The 17,000-nt window shown below is 37.6% G+C and overlaps 1 long non-coding RNA gene across 1 annotated transcript in view; it reads left to right on the forward strand.

Annotated features, from left to right (window-relative positions):
* LOC128559053 (uncharacterized) overlaps positions 1 to 17,000 on the forward strand; it is an 80,601-nt gene that overhangs the window by 61,131 nt on the left and 2,470 nt on the right. The gene's annotated exons all lie outside the window — the stretch shown is intronic.

Raw genomic sequence — 17,000 nt, forward strand, 5'->3', positions numbered from 1 at the left:
TTATAAGTTAAAGTCTGAAGTAAACTTCATATACGCGGGAGGGACTTGTTCATTTTCTTTTGGTGTTTATACTTTGAATTTTTTTAGATAAAAGTCTGAAGTACACTTCATGCAGGAAGGATTTGTACATTTTTTTTTTTCTGGAAGCAAGAACTTGATTTCCGAGTAACTTTTATCTTAATAGCATAGAATAGTTCAGATTACCGGTATTCTGAACAATGAAAATTTGCTAAACTATTTGCAATGTTCATTTGTGAAGCTTACATCTTAGTGATTTCTGAGCTGCACCTTGCATGCAGTGTGAAAATATATTCTTTTTCATTTTGAATTAATCCTGGAGCTTTCTAACTTGGATAATTGAAAAGCCTTATTTGAACTTCATTGCATTACATTTTGTAATACATGAAATAATTACCAAGATAATGCCTCAACAGCGCCCGAATGAGAAGAATTAATAGCTCTCACTGTTATTTAAATACTCTTAAGCAAAACACCATTCTATCATGTTTTATAAAGGCTTTAATGCTCATTATGTTAACTCATTAAGGCCTCACCAAATTAAAAAATTGTTCATCGGATTTTCCACTCGTATATTTATTGTTCCCCCTAGGAGACATATTGTTTTTGCCCTGTCCGTCCGTCCGTCCTTCCGTCCATCCGTCTGTCCGTCCTTCCGTCCATCCGTCTGTCCGTCACACTTCATTTCCGAGCAATAACTGGAGAACCATTTGACCTAGAACCTTCAAACTTCATAGGTTTGTAGGGCTGCTGGAGTAGACGACCCCTATTGTTTTTGGGGTCACTCCGTCAAAGGTCAAGGTCACAGGGGCCTGAACATTGAAAACCATTTCTGATCAATAACTAGAAAACCACTTGACCCAGAATGTTGAAACTTCATAGCATGATTGGCCATGAAGAGTAGATGACCCCTATTGATTTTGGGGTCACTCCGTCAAAGGTCAAGGTCACGGGGGCCTGAACATTGAAAACCATTTCCGATCAATAACTAGAGAACCACTTGACCCAGAATGTTGAGACTTCATAGGATGATTTGTCATGAAGAGTAGATGACCCCTATTGATTTTGGGGTCACTCCGTCAAAGGTCAAGGTCACAGGGGCCTGAACATTGAAAACCATTTCCGATCAATAGCTAGAGAACCACTTGACCCAGAATGTTGAAACTTCATAGGATGATTGGTCATAAAGAGTAGATGACCCCTATTGATTTTGGAGTCACTCCATCAAAGGTCAAGGTCACAGGGGCCTGAACATGGAAAACCATTTCCGATCAATAACTAGAGAACCACTTGACCCAGAATGTTGAAACTTGATAGGATGATTGTACATGCAAAGTAGATGACCCCTATCGATTTTGGGGTCACTCCATTAAAGGTCAAGGTCACAGGGGCCTGACCATTGAAAACCATTTCCGGTCAGTAACTTGAGAACCACTTGACCCAGATTGTTGAAACGTAATAGGATGATTGGTCATGCAGAGTAGATGACCTCTAACGATTTTGGGGTCACTCTGTGAAAGGTCAAGGTCACAGGGGCCTGAACATGGAAAACCATTTCCGGTCAGTAACTTGAGAACCACTTGACCCAGAATGATGAAACTTCATAGGATGATTGCTCATGCAGAGTAGATGACCCCTAACGATTTTAGGGTCACTCTGTTAAAGGTCAAGGCCACAGGGGCCTGAACATGGAAAACCATTTCCAATCAATAACTTGAAAACCTCTCGACCCAGAATGTTGAAACTTCATAGGATGATTGTTCATGCAGAGTAAATGACCCCTATTGTTTTTGGGGTCACTTCGTTAAAGGTCAAGGTCACAGGGGCCTGAACATTGATAACCAGTTCGATCAATAACTTGAGAACCACTTGACCCAGAATGTTGAAACTTCATAGGATGATTGAACATGCAGAGTAGATGACCCCTACTGATTTTGGGGTCAGTCTATTAAAGGTCAAGGTCACAGTGGCCTGTTCATGTAAAATCATTTTTTGGAAATAACTTGAGAACCACTTGACCTACAATGTTGAAACTTAATAGGATGATTGGACATGCAGAGTAGATGACCCCTTTTTATTTTGAGGTCACTTGATCAAAGGTCAAGGTCACAGGAGCCTGAACGGTGACTTGAGAACCACTAGGCCAAGAGTGTTGAAATTTAGCGGGATGACTGGACATGCCAAGTAGGTAATCCCTATTGCAGCCAACCATCAGTGTCTCTTTGACTTTCGCTCCTGACCTCTATTGACTTCTTGCCTATAGGACTTTGCATTGGGGGAGACATGCGCTTTTTTACAAAAGCATTTTCTAGTTTCAGAACGTTTTTGGCTAGTTGCGCTCGCCCCATTGGAAAAAATCAATCCATAATTTTTTGGTGACGTAAAAGTGTATAAATGCTTATATAATTCCAGTCCTAGATTGTTCTCAGATGGATCTTAATCAAAATAAATACATACTACGCACACATCGTCTATAATAAATCATAACACTTATATTTAGTTGCATTAAAGTTGTTTCCCCTTGATGCAGTTACGCTATTTTCTTCAAATGTTTACCAAATTACATGCTACAAAAATTGATTTATTTCATTGAAAAGTGGATGAAGAAAAGCATACTAATTTATTTGATAACATCAATCTACATTATTCTGGTAAGGGTAAATACTTATTGATGCATGACACTTATCTTTTTTTTCTGTTTTTTTCTGTCCAAATGATCAGCATTTGCATACGAAAGTTGGTGGGGTAAGGAATTTACATTATCCCCGCAGTTTCGCCACAAGAGTACACAGCATGTATGCAGCAGGAGTACACAGCTTGTACGCCGCAGGACTCGGGCCAGGAGTACACAGCATGTACGCCGCAGGAGTACACAGCATGTACGCCGCAAGAGTACACAGCATGTACGCCACAGGGGAAGTACACCGCAGGCTCATTTGCATGTGAAAAGTGTATGTGCCGCGTACATGCTGCGTACTATTTCCCACATACTAAATTCCTCCAGCGTACATCCTGTGTACTATGTAGTCCACAGCATGTACACAGCAAGTAGTACACGGCAGAGCTCATTTGCATGTCAAAAGTGTACAACAAACGTACTATGAGTGTATGTGCGGTGTATATCCTGCGTACTATTTAAAGCCCTTGATTTCAGTACACATCATGTACGCATCATATACGCTGTATGTACACAGCAAGAGTACGCAGCAGGCCTTTTTCTTCTGTAAGGGTCAGTATATTTTTGGTGATCACCCCTTTCAACAGTTAATGGTACAAATTGAAAGATGGACAAATTTATTATAGAAATTTAGCACGGTAAGGGCTAATAAGCTAATCAGGTATGATTTTTTAATATTTTATTTTTTTAATGAAAATTAATGATCCTTTGAGTTGTATAAAAAAAAAAAAAATAGTTGTTGCAAGTGAATTAGGCTCAAATTTCTGCACATCACAGCCATAACGAACTAGGTTAGTTAAGGCCATAAGAAATTAATTCCTAGATTTTCATCGAAAATCATCCAAATTTTGTTGTTAAAACAACTGTACGCAGGGATTCTACTTGACCCAGGAATAGGGATTTTGACTCTTGAAATTAGCAAAAGTATACATACAGACTCTTAGGCTTTCAACTGAAGGGTCCTTTTTATCAACATTAGATATATTTCAGTTTAAACGGACAAAATGAAGCCTTTTATATTAAAAATGACAGCTATTTCTTTATAAATGGAACCCCTGAGTACAAGTCAGTAGAGAAACTGCAATAAAAGAATGAAGTAAAAATAAACTTGTTCTTTTTTTTACTCACGTTACATGTAATCAACATTTTATTTCGTACCTTGATCGACCTGCGTTTGTATGGTGGAATAGAGGGGACATAGGGAATATTTTATTTATCACGTGCGCACGTGTTAGCTTCCACGTGCGAACGTGTTAATTAACACGTGCGCACGTGATAACTATCTTTTTTTTCTAAAAAAATTTTGTAAAATAATAATTTATATACTTGCAGTGAATAAAATTGTAACAGCTATAAAAATATTTTATACTTCTTTGATTTAACACAATTCTTCTGAAGGTATTTATCTTAATTTATATACTTGCAGCGAATAAAATTGTAACAGCTCTAAAAATATTTTATACTTCTTTGATTTAACACAATTTTTCTGAAGGTATTTATCTTCAATTAATTTAAGAGAAACTACCTAGGCTACTATCATGAAAATTGTTTCAAAGGGTGTGTATATTAAAAACTGAAACTAAATTCAAAAAAATATTTTCTTTCATATGGATATAGGCTTTAAATGGATGAAAAAATTGTTGTAATATAGGTATATAAGCACTAAATATTTTAGAGAATGCTGATTCTTAAAAATCTGTGATCCCTCCCAAGCCAGCCCTTAACTTCTGGTTTCAGGCATGATTGAGAGTGGAAGTAAGGACCAAAGATGAACTTTAATGGCTATATTTTAGTTTAAAAACCATTTTTGATGCAGTTTTAAGTATATATTTATTAAAACAAGTGAAGAGGTGTTGCCTTGTGTAACGAGTAATGAATGCATATTGTATATATTGAATATATTGAATATGCAAATTTGTAAACCTGTCAATTGTCATTGAAGTAAAATGACAGTATATAGGAGCTAGCTTTTCACCAACGGGATTTGTGTGTGTCTGTCCATGTGGATTCCAGTACATGGTACTAAAACGTTACAAATGGTGGCCAGCGGTGGGATGAAGTCAACTTTCGGACTGGAGTTGCCTTACCCATGCATTTCCTAGGCCAAATCTCGGGACGAGATTTCTCGGAGGGGAAAGTAATGTAACGATTAATGAATGCATAAAGGGAAGTAATTCCATTAATATGCAAATTTGTAAACCTGTCAATTGTCATTGAAGTAAAATGACAGTATATAGGTGCAATAAATCACCTTTGGTGATGAGCTAGCTTTTCACCGACGGGATTTGTGTGTGTCTGTCCGTGTGGATGCCAGTACATGCCACTAAAACGTTACACTTGCAATACAAAGTCCCCGGACATCAACCTTGGTTGTGGTCCAGGTTGGGTTCTAATGGATGACAGACGGATCTTAGTTATTCAACATTCTTAAAGCTCCCCATGGCCATTTTAAGGTCATGAGCTAAAAAAGTCCAAGAAATAAGACATGGTAATAAGAAGTGTTTAAAGGCTAAATTTCAATAGATGTGAACAGCAGGCAAATATACCAGTCTAAACAGCAGACAAATAGACATTTGCGGATTAAGTCTACGTGGACTGTGAACACCTAAGACGATCGATTTTTCAAGGGGACCGTCTCGACATGATAATTTTAATTTATGTTTGGTAAGAAAACATTCCTATAATGATGGTAAGGTCTGGCTTATTATGTCACCAAACAGGATAAGATTTGGATTTGTCTTTCCGTCAGTCTGTTCACCAGAGAAATGTTTTGTTATACATATCCCAAAAAAAATTAACACTTTCCTGAAATGTTCTTTAAATCTTAAAAGTTGCGCATCTGCGTCAATGTTAAAAAGATGATCTAGTCTGATCGAAATATATCCGTATTCAATCGTCGTCGTCGGCCGGCATGAAAAAGTCTAAAGTGGGACAGCTGGGATCAAAATGTAGGGCAGTAGGTAAATCATTGTGAAAACTGTAGAAAACGTAATAGCATGCGTCTCCATTCCTTCGTTTTTATAACGCCCGAGGGGACATTTTTTGGGATACAACAGGTGTTCATCTGGCCGTCTGTCTGTCTGTGTGTCCGTCTGTCCGTTAGCAATTTTGTGTCGACTCCGCTCTGTAAATCGTGAATCCCTTAAAGAATTTTAAACAAACTTGACAAATGTTCTCCACATCAAGACGACGTGCAGAGTGCCTGTATCAGGTGGCTCGCTTAATGATCAAGGTCACACTTACCGGTAGGTGTCAAGGTCATATGACTTTGTTTCGTGTCCGCTCTGTAACCCTTGATCTGTTTGAGCTATTTTAAAGAAACATTGCACAATGTCCACCACATCAAGACTACGTGCAGAGCGCAAGTTTTGGATGGCTAGCTACAAGGTCAATGTCACACTTAGGGGTCAAAGGTCATATAACTTTGATTCGAGTGAACTTCTGGAACTGCTTGAAGGATTTTAAAGAAACATGGCACAAATGGTCACCACATTATGACGACGTGCAGAGCGCATGGCTCGCTTTAATACTTTTGGCGATAGTGTAGCATAACTTCTCTCTGATGGACAGAAAAACGGAACAAGATATTCCGTAACACAGCGCGCTCGTCTATAGCTTTGATAGTAACAGAGATATTTGACTTTATCAAAAACTTAAAACAAAAATTCTAAGCTAAAAAGTGGCATAATTCTATCAAAATTCAAATCAGAGTTATGAGGATTGTTTCTCCTAGTGAAGCCTTTAAGAGTAAATAAGTATTTTAAGTTTCCAAGTCAACAGCTTTGATAGTAACAGATATTTGACCTTATCAAAAAATCTAAGTTAGAAAGGGACATAATTTTGTCAAAATTCAAACCAGAGTTATTGGGACTGTTTTTCCTGGTGCTTACTTCAATAGTAAATAACTATTTTAAGTTTCAAGTCAATAACTTTGATAGTAACATAGATATTTGACCTATTAAATACTTTAACAAACGGCGACGCCGACACAGACGCCAACCGGTGCGAGTGCAGTTGTTCTACTTTTTCTTCGAAAAGTCGAGCTTAAAACAGGCACATCCGAATTTATATCACCTACCGCATAGTGATGCTATAATAACCCAAACCCTATTGCCGTTATAAACTCTTTTTCCTACCGTGCATGATATAATCAAATTAGGTTGAGACGGTCCGCTTGAAAAATCTATCGTTTTAGGTGTCCACAGTCCACATAGACTTAATTCGCAAATGTCTAATATCTGACTATGGACAGCAGATAAAAATATGACTCAGTAACATTATGAAATTATGTGACCTGAGCACCTAGCCATTATAGCACCCCAATGGATATTCCCTGAAGAAAATATCTGAAAAAGATGGCAACTGAAAAATATTGTCATGAGTTATGGCTCTAAGTAATTTCACTTCCTCTTAAAGACCTATAATACATTTGAGCCACGTCATGAGAAAACCAACATAGTGGGTTTGGGACCAGCATGGATCCAGACCAGCCTGCGCATCCGCGCAGTCTGGTCAAGATCCATGCTGTTCGCTTTCAAAGCCTAATGCAATTATAGAAACCGTTAGTGAACAGCATGGATCCTGACCAGACTGCGCGGATGCGCAGGCTGGTCTGGATCCATGCTGGTCGCAAACCCACTATGTTGGTTTTCTCATGGCACGGCTCATTTATTAAGTGTAAAGTCAATGATCCTTTATAATAGTTTTCATATTATCCAGACAATCTTGTATACAGGGAGATAATAAAAATAGGGTACCATATAGCGGGTTATTTCTGCAACCAAAAATTATGCGGTTTTGTCTTAAAATTGGTCTAGTTTATTTCTGCATTTTTTATTTCTGCGACCGTCAAGAAAGCAGGAATTTCTGCGGTTTGCATAAACCAGAGGCAAATTATGTGCATGGGAAATAGCTTACGCATCTACTGTAAGTAACGACTCAGTTGCATATTGTTCTCGTCAGGTATGTCTTATAGACATTATCTTGGCCAGAATGTAGGACAGTGAAGTTTGCAAAGCTGATTTATGATTTCTTTTCATTACCATGCATGACAAACAAATCAGATTTAAAAAATACTGTCAGTCTAGTACCGGTAATTCATTTTAAAAAACTTTTTCGTAAAATGTAACGCGGTTGGTAGAAAAACTTATTATTTATTTACAAAATATAATATAATTATACAAATGCAAAATCTAGTACAAAGTCCATTTGATTCATTTACAACAGTTACAACACATATTAATCAGTTTGTTTAACTTTTAGTATTTTGTGATATACACGTGTAAAGATTACATGCCCGAAACATGTAACCATTCATTCGTGGACAATAGATTGATACAATAACAAAAGCAGTCAACCACAATCGATATGGTGTGAATAACTTGACAGCAGACTAAAAACTCACGAGAGAAAGTTAACGGGTCAATATATTAAGTGAAATATCAAAGTTTATTTCTGCGACAAAAAATTCTTCTGATAGTTTAAATGTGCGGATTTTATTTCTGTGTGACAGCCTCGATCCGCAGATTTGGCAGAAATAAAAACCCGCAGAATTAACTCGCTATACGGTAATTTTAAGCTATTCTTTATATGTACTGCACTCCCCCTCAACATTGAAGAAAGCATCGCTTATATTTAAGGAGAAGATGCCCTGGAAAATGTAGGCATTACAAGCAAATTCGATGAATTGGTATCCCCTGCCGAAAGGGTTTGTGGTGAGGAATGGCAAAAAGACTTAATTGAAATGTTAGCTTGAAGTTTAACTTGAATGAAATATTGTCTTTGAGTGGTTTGGCACCAGGTGTTGCTGTTTAACATGTACATTTGAACTTAAAAGAACAGATGTCCTTAAGAGAACACAGGTAAGTTATCTTGAACATGGCTGAGGGCAAGGTTTGTGCAGTCACAACTTAACATGTTGAAGGTTTGAACATTTAAAAAAAAAAAAAAAAAGGAATGGAAATATATATATGTATATATATAGATATATGTGTATATTCATTTTTTTAGGGGGTGCAGGGGAATGGGAGAGGAAACAAAATTTCACATGTTGATTATAAATGTTGATTGAAAATTAAAAATTAAAAAAAAAAAAGAAAAAAAAGGGTAAAACGGTGAAGTTGGGGTGGGGGAAGGGGCAGAGGATGCATGATCAGTGGTGGGCATGACTGGATGGAGAAGTGAGGTGGGGGAATGGTACAACTTGGAAGGTTTGAAAAAAATCTAAAATAAGAAATGAAAAAAAATAAAAAAAATTTGGGGGGGGGGGGGGGGGGGGAACGGGGGGTTGGGAGGGGTAGGGGGTGTGACCAATGTGGTCGGGGGATAGTGGGGAGGTGTGTGATCAAGGTAAGAGGGTGACCAGGTGTGGGTACACAACTTCACATGTTTACAATAAATGTTCATGGAAAAGAATGAACGAAATTTAATGAAATTCTACCAAATGGTAAGTTTGTTATGTACAAATATGTGGATTTTTATACAATTAAAGGGCAATAACTCTTAATTTAAAAATAAATTCGAATGAAATTGTGTGTACACAACCACATTATGGTGACCTAAATTCTGTTTAAGTTTCATAGTTCTAGGTCAAATATATCAAAAGTTACGATGCAGAAATTGCCATATTTATAGTACCCTATATAGTTAACACTAGAAACTTCTAAGGGCCATAACTCTGGTGTTACTTGGGCAATCTGACTGAAACTCGACGGGCCACAAGAACTCATAGTGGTGAACATGTGTATGAAGTTTTAAATAAATATTCCCAACCATTTCCTAGATATGGCTCCGGACGGACGGAAAGACGGATGGAAGGACGGACGGACAACGCCAAAACTATATCCATAACAAAGGATAACACAAAGGGATAACAAAGGAAGTTAATGAAAGTTTGAATCAAACCCATTTTGTAGTAACTGAGATAAGAGTGAAAGTGCATGAAAACTTCTAAGTAAGAGGGGCATAATTCATTAAATATTGGTACCAGAGTTATGGACCTTGTGTCATATAATTTGGGTGAATAGGTGGAACAAATCCATTTAGTAATTACTGAGATTGTAAGTGCATCAAAACTTCAACCTGAAACTAGAGCTGCTTTTAAGAAAAGCGCATGTCTCCCACAACTGCCTTATCTTAATAGTAAGTCAGTCTTTATATCCTTTACTCACTACAGTTATACCTTTGAAGAGTAAAAGGGCTGATTTTGGGTAATTCCAGGGCCATAATAGTGAAATGCTTTAGCCGATTTGGCTAGTTATCAAACTTGGCCAAGGACCTATGGTTAAACACGTTTTGTTTCAAAAAAGGTGAAGATCGGATAAGAAATGTTTGAACAAGAGTAAAAAAATCGGATTTTCAGTAATTAAAGGCCATAATTCCAAAGTGCCTGGGCCAATTTGACTGCTTATCAAACTTAGCCGAGGACTTATGGTCACCTACATTTTGTTAAAGTTTAGTGAGATCAAATGAGAAATTTTTGACTTAGAGTGCAGACTAAAGTATAAGAGGGTCATGATGACCCTGAATCGCTCACCTGAGTAATAGGAGTCACAGGTTTCAAATGGCAAACTGATGCTAAAATATTAGAACGTAGGTCAGTAGGTCAAATTCATGGTCACTGAAAGTCAGTTTTAAGATCGGTATGCAAAACTGTACATGTCATCCAAATTTCAAGGCTGTATCTTTAAAAACAAGAAAGTAGGTCTAGAAAATATTATCAGATAATTTTTTAAGTATTTTTTTTCTACATAACTCGTATAACAAGTGACCCTAGGGCAGGGCCTCTTTTTAGTCCCCTACTGGTTGAAAACCAGTTTCGGGGACTATAGGAATGCGCTTTTCCGTCATTCTGTCATTCCGTCCGTCCTTCAGCCGTCCGTCCGCAATTTCTTGTCCGGTCCATAACTCTGTCATCCATGAAGGGATTTTAATATTACTTGGCACAAATGTTCCCCATGATGAGACAACGTGTCATGAGCAAGACCGGGACCCCTACCTCAAAGGTCAAGGTCACAGTTGGAGGTCAAAGGTCAACAGGGCTTTTCTCCTGTCTGGTCCATAACTCCCCCATCCATGAAGGGATTTTAATATTACTTGGCACAAATGTACCTCATAATAAGACAATGTGTCATGCCCAACTTTCAGACCCCTAGCTCAAAGGTCAAGGTCACACTTAGCAGTCAAATGTTAGCATGGCAAGAACAGGGTTTGCTTCGTGTCCGGTCCATAACTCTGTCATTCATTAAGGGATTTTAATATCACTTGGCACAAATGTTCCCCATGAGACGACATGTCATGCGCAAGACCCGGACCCCTAGCTCAAAGGTCAAGGTCACAATTGGAGGTCAAAGGTCAACAGGGCTTTTCTCCTGTCCGGTCCATAACTCTCCCATCCATAAAGGGATTTTAATATTACTTGGCACAACTGTACCTCATAATAAGACAATGTGTCATGCTCCACTTTCAGACTTCTAGCTCAAAGGTCAAGGTCACACTTGGCAGTCTAATGTATACATGGCATGAACAGGGTCTGCTTCGTGTCCGGTCCATAACTCTGTCATTCATTAAATGATTTTAATATCACTTGGCACAAATGTTTCCCATGAGGAGACGATATGTCTTGCGCAAGACCCAGACCCCTAGCTCAAAGGTCAAGGTCACAATTGGAGGTCAAATGTCAACAGGGCTTTTTTCCTGTCCAGTTCATAACTCTGCCATCCATGAAGGGATTTTAATATTACTTGGCACAAATGTTCCCCATGATGAGATGACGTGTCACGCGCAACACCCAGAACCCTGGCTTAAAGGTCAAGGTCACACTTTGAGATCAAAGGTCAATAGGATTTTTTACCTGTCCGGTCTATAACTTTGTTGTGCAAGGCATGATTTAAATATCAGTTGGCACAAATATTTCCCTGGATGAGACAACATGTCATGCGCAAAACTCGGGCCCTAAGTCTAAGGTCAAGGTCACACTTAGAGGCCAAAGGTCAGATACAAAAATGACTATGTCTGGAGCATTTCTTCTTCATGCATGGAGGGATTTTGATGAAACTTGGCACAAATGTTCACCACTATGAGACGGATTGTCGTGTGCAAGGACCAGGTCTCTAGGTTTAAAGTCAAGGTCATACTTAGAGGTCAAAGGTTAAATTTAAGAATGACTTTGTCCAGAGCATTTCTTCTCCATGCATGGAGAGATTTTGATGTAACTTGGCACAAATGTTCATTGCCATGAGGCACCCTTTTTTTAAGAACTACCTCCCTTTGTTGTTACTATAAATAGATTATATTGTTACTTTTTTATTACTGGCCGTAGGGAAAAACCACTTTTCTGTGGTACAACATGCATGTTACATTGAATTTTTAGATGTATTTTGACCTGTCTCTACCTGGTAAAGAGTTTTATGTGGACTTGTAATATATTTTTTTCTATTAAATAGATTTTTTTTAAATTTTTTTTATTCATTTCCCTTTGTTGTTACTATAGATAACTTATATGATAACTTTTTCATATATGGCCAAAATAAATACATATGAAAGCAACTATAGGTTTTTCATGTATGCAAATTTTAATCCAAGTGTTTTGTTATAACATATTGTATATATAGTACAATATTGTTTATACATCATTGACATATATCAATTCATTTTGTTATACTGCAGTTACGAGAAACAGTAAGGTGCCTTCCAGTAGGGGACTTTGAATTGCATGGCAATACTTCATTCACTTGTTACCCCAGGGGCATAATTTGAACAATTCTGTTAGAGGTCCACTAGGCAATGCTACATACCAAATATCAAAAGCCTAGGCCTTTTAGTTTCAGACAAGAAGATTTTTAAAGTATTCTCCTATAAATGTCTATGTAAAACTTGGGACCCCCGGAGTCGGGCCTCTTTTCACCCCAAGGGCACAATTTGAACAATCTTCATAGAGGACCACAAGGCAAGGCTACATACAAAATATCAAAGGCCTAGGTTTTGTAGTTTCAGACAAGAAGATTTTTTAAGTTTTTTCCCATATAAGTCTATGTAAAACTTTGGACCCCTGGGCCTCTTTTCATCCCAGGGGCACAATTTGAACAATCTTCATAGAGGACCACTAGACGATGTCACTTGCCAAATATCAAGGCTCCATGCCTTGCAGTTTTGGACAAGAAGATTTTTAAGGTTTTTCCTTTCAGTTGCCATGGCAGCCAGAGTTCTGCATGGAATGAAATTCTTTTAACAATTTTGAAAGGGGACCACCTAAGGATCATTCCTGTGAAAGTTTGGTTTAATTCAGCCCAGCGGTTTTCAAGAAGAAGATTTTTTTAGAAAATGTTGACGGACACACGAGGGATGACTGACACCGCACGACGGACATTGACCTTTGGCTCAGGTGAGCTAAAAATGCTGATTTTCGGTAATTCAAGGGCCATAATTCTGAAGGGCCTTGGTCGATTTGGCTAATTATCACACTTGACCAAGGACTTATGGTCAAACACTTCTTGTTCAAGTTTGGTCAAGATCAGATGTGAAATGTTTGGCTTAAGAGTGCAGACAAGCTTTGTGACACACACAAACAGACAGGAGTAAATCATTATGAGTGGGACCACACTACTGTGTGGTGGGAGACATAATTTTAAGTAAAAAGGGGGATAATTCAAAAGGACACCGACGCCGTGTCAGGTAGGACAGCTCTCCATACTTCTTATAAATGGCTAAAAAATAATCAGTACAGAAAATAATTAAATATGAATTTTTTTAATTTATTTCACATTTTCATCTAATACATGTTTTACAATATCACAAATGAATAATATAGCATTTATTCACACTTTTAAATAACACTGCAATCTAAGTTTACTAAACTGACAGGTATTAAATAAAAATACAAAATTGTAACAACCAAAACAAGACTAAGGACACTGCCCTTGTCTACTTTCAATGATCTTTTAGGATTTTTGCAATGTAATTGTGTAGAAGAGTACTTGCTTGCAAACTTTTATCTTTTTAGAAAAGGTTTTAAAGTAAGTGTATTCTCAAACTGACTCCAGTACTCAATGTGTATATTTATTTTTTTACCAGCAGTACAAGCAGCTTCTTTTCATCTATAATACCGTGTTCACACTAGCAGTTCGATTTTATTTTTATCAGGAACTAATTGGCTATAATTGGTATCTGACATTTAAAACTCATAAAAATATAATCTAGTTTGTGTCCACACTATGCAAAGAAATGTGGTTTAAATATACACATGCAATGTTGGATGTTTACAAATATTTTGCAATAAGCAAAAAAGGTAACAAAGAATGAGGCTAACAGAAACAAGGAGTCATCAATGTTTAAACTTCTGTGTTCATCTAAGAATTTCTGTTCATTCCATCTATAGTCCATTTTGAGCATCAGCATGACTCTATATATATATATATATATATATATATATATATGGAAAAGCTTTTAAAAACTTCTTGTCAACAACCTACAACATTCAAATTTGGACCACATGTATGGTTTTGAGTGGCAAGATGAATCTTGACATGAGTTGACCTTGATTTTGACCTAGTGACCTACTTTCACATTTCTGTAGCTACAACCTTCAAATTTGGACCACATGCATAGTTTTGTGCACTGAAATAAACTTTGACCTTGACATTGACCTAGTGACCTACTTTCACATTTTTGAAGGTACAGGCTTCAAATTTCGACCACATGCATAATTTTGTGTTCCGAAATGAAATTTGACCTTGATTTTGACCCAGTGACCTACTTTCACATTTCTCAAGCTACAGCCTTCAAATTTGGACCACTTGCATAGATTTGTGTTCTGAAGTGAAATTTGACCTTGATTTTGACCTAGTGACCTACTTTCACATTTCTCAAGCTACAGCCTTCAAATTTGGACCACTTGCATAGTTTTGTGTTCCGAAATAAACTGACCTTAAGATTTACCTAGTGACCTACTTTCAAATTTCTCAAACTACAGTCTTCAAACTTGATGCACATGCATAGTTTTGTGTACAAAACTTTGTCCTTGAAATTGATCTAGTGACCTACTTTCACATTTCTCAAGCTACAGCTTTCAAATTTAGATCACATGCACAATGTTGTGTACGGAAATGAAATTTGACCTTGAGCTAGTCAATAAGTCTTGAAATTTGGAACACACAAAAATGGCACATTGGTGGGTGCCAAGATCACTCTGTGATCTCTTGTTCTGTCATATCTTTGTTACTATCTCTTATATCTTACTGTAACTTCACATAAACATTGTTCAGTATACAAACAATATATGTGTAGGAGCTGAGCCCATTATACCCAAGGTCAAGGTCACCAGGCTGTAATACTTAGGTTATTTTTAAGGTTAAAGTTTTTCGGAAACCTTTGTTTTTCTGTCATATCTTTGTTACTATTGCTTATATCTTACTGTTACTTCACATAAACATTGTCCAGTATACAAACAAAGTATGTGTAGGGGCTGAGCCAATTATACCTAAGGTCAAGGTCCGGGGCCTCCGTGGCCGAGTGGTTAGAGTCGTTGACTTCAATCCATTTACCCCTCATCGATGTGGGTTCGAAACCTCATTTGAGGCATAGAATTCTTCACGTGAGGAAGCCATCCAGCTGGCTTACGGAAGGTCGTTGGTTCTACCCAGGTGCCCGCTCGTGATGAAATTATGTAAGGAGGGGCACCTGGGGTCTTCCTCCACCATTAAAGCTGGAAAGTCGCTATATGACCTAAAATTGTGTCGGTGCGACGTTAAACCCAACAAAATAAATAAATAAATAAGGTCAAGGTCCATATATGGCCCAAAAACAGCACCTCTGCACCAAGCTCTGTATTTGTTACACAAAATCATAATTTCAATTTTATTTTACACGATGTAGCTGTTAAGTATAGGTAGAACTATGTCTGAATAAATAAATAAATAAAAATAACAAAAACATCCCACCTGTAACCGAGGGAATGAGTAGTTATTAGTATGCATTTAGCAAACTAAATTGGCGACTATCCTGGTAAACTAAAGCAGTCGTCCGTCGTCAGTCGTGTGTCGTCCGTCAACAATTTCTAAAAAAATCTTCTTCTTGAAAACCACTAGGCAGAATTACACCAAACTTCACAGGAATGATCCTTGGGTGGCTCCTTCCAAATTTGGTTAAAGAATTGAATTCCATGCAGAACTCTGGTTGCCATGGCAACCAAAATGAAAAACTTTAAAAATCTTCTTGTCCAAAACCACAGGGCCTAGAGCTTTGGTATCTGGTGTGTAGCATCATCTAGTGGTCCTCTACCAAAATTGTTCAAATTATCCCCCAGGGTCAAATATGGCCCCGCCCCGGGGGTCACATGGTCTATATAGGCTTATATAGGGAAAACTTTGATAATCTTCTTGTACAAAACCACATGGCCTAGGGCTTTGATATTTGGTATGTAGAATCATCTAGTGGTCCTCTACCAAGATTGTTCAAATTATCCTCCTAGGTTCAAATATGGCCCCGCCCCAGGGGTCACATGGTTTATATAGACTTATATAGGGAAAACTTTGAAAATCTTCTTGTACAAAACCACAAGGCCTAGGGCTTTGATATTTGGTATGTAGCATCATCTAGTGGTCCTCTACCAAGATTGTTCAAATTATCCCCCTAGGATCAAATACGGCCCCGCCCCTGGGGTCCCAAGTTTTACATAGACTTATATAGGAAATAAAGTTTAAAAATCTTCTTGTCTGAAACCACAACACTTAGACCTTTGATATTTGGTTTGTAGCATTGTCTTATGGTCCTCAACCAAAATTTTTCAAATTGTACCCCTTGGGTGAAAAGAGGCCCTGCCCTGGTGCTCCCAAGTTTTGTATAGACTTATATAGGAAAAAGCTTTAAAAATCTTCTTGTCTGAAACTATACGACCTAGGCTTTTGATATTTGGTATGATGCATTGTCTAGTAGTCCTCTACCAAAATTTTTCAAATTATGCCCCTGGGGTTAAAAGAGGCCTCCCCCAGGGTCACTTAGTTATTATGTGAGTTATATAGGAAAAATACTTAAAAAATCATCTGATCCTATTTCCAAGACCGTTTAATTATAATTACCTGTAACATGATGTCACTTGACTGTGACCTTGACCTACTGACCTACTTTCTTGTTTTTTTTTAAGATACAGCCTTGAAATTTTGATGACATACACAGTTTTGCACACAAATCGTAAAACTGAATTTCATTGACCATGAATGTGACCTACTGACTTTCTTAATATTTTATCATCATTTTGACATTTGAAACATGTAGCTCATATTACTCAGGTGAGCGATCCAGGGTCATCATG

This window comes from Mercenaria mercenaria, chromosome 8 (assembly GCF_021730395.1).
Source record: "Mercenaria mercenaria strain notata chromosome 8, MADL_Memer_1, whole genome shotgun sequence".
Classification (NCBI taxonomy): Eukaryota; Metazoa; Mollusca; class Bivalvia; order Venerida; family Veneridae; genus Mercenaria; species Mercenaria mercenaria.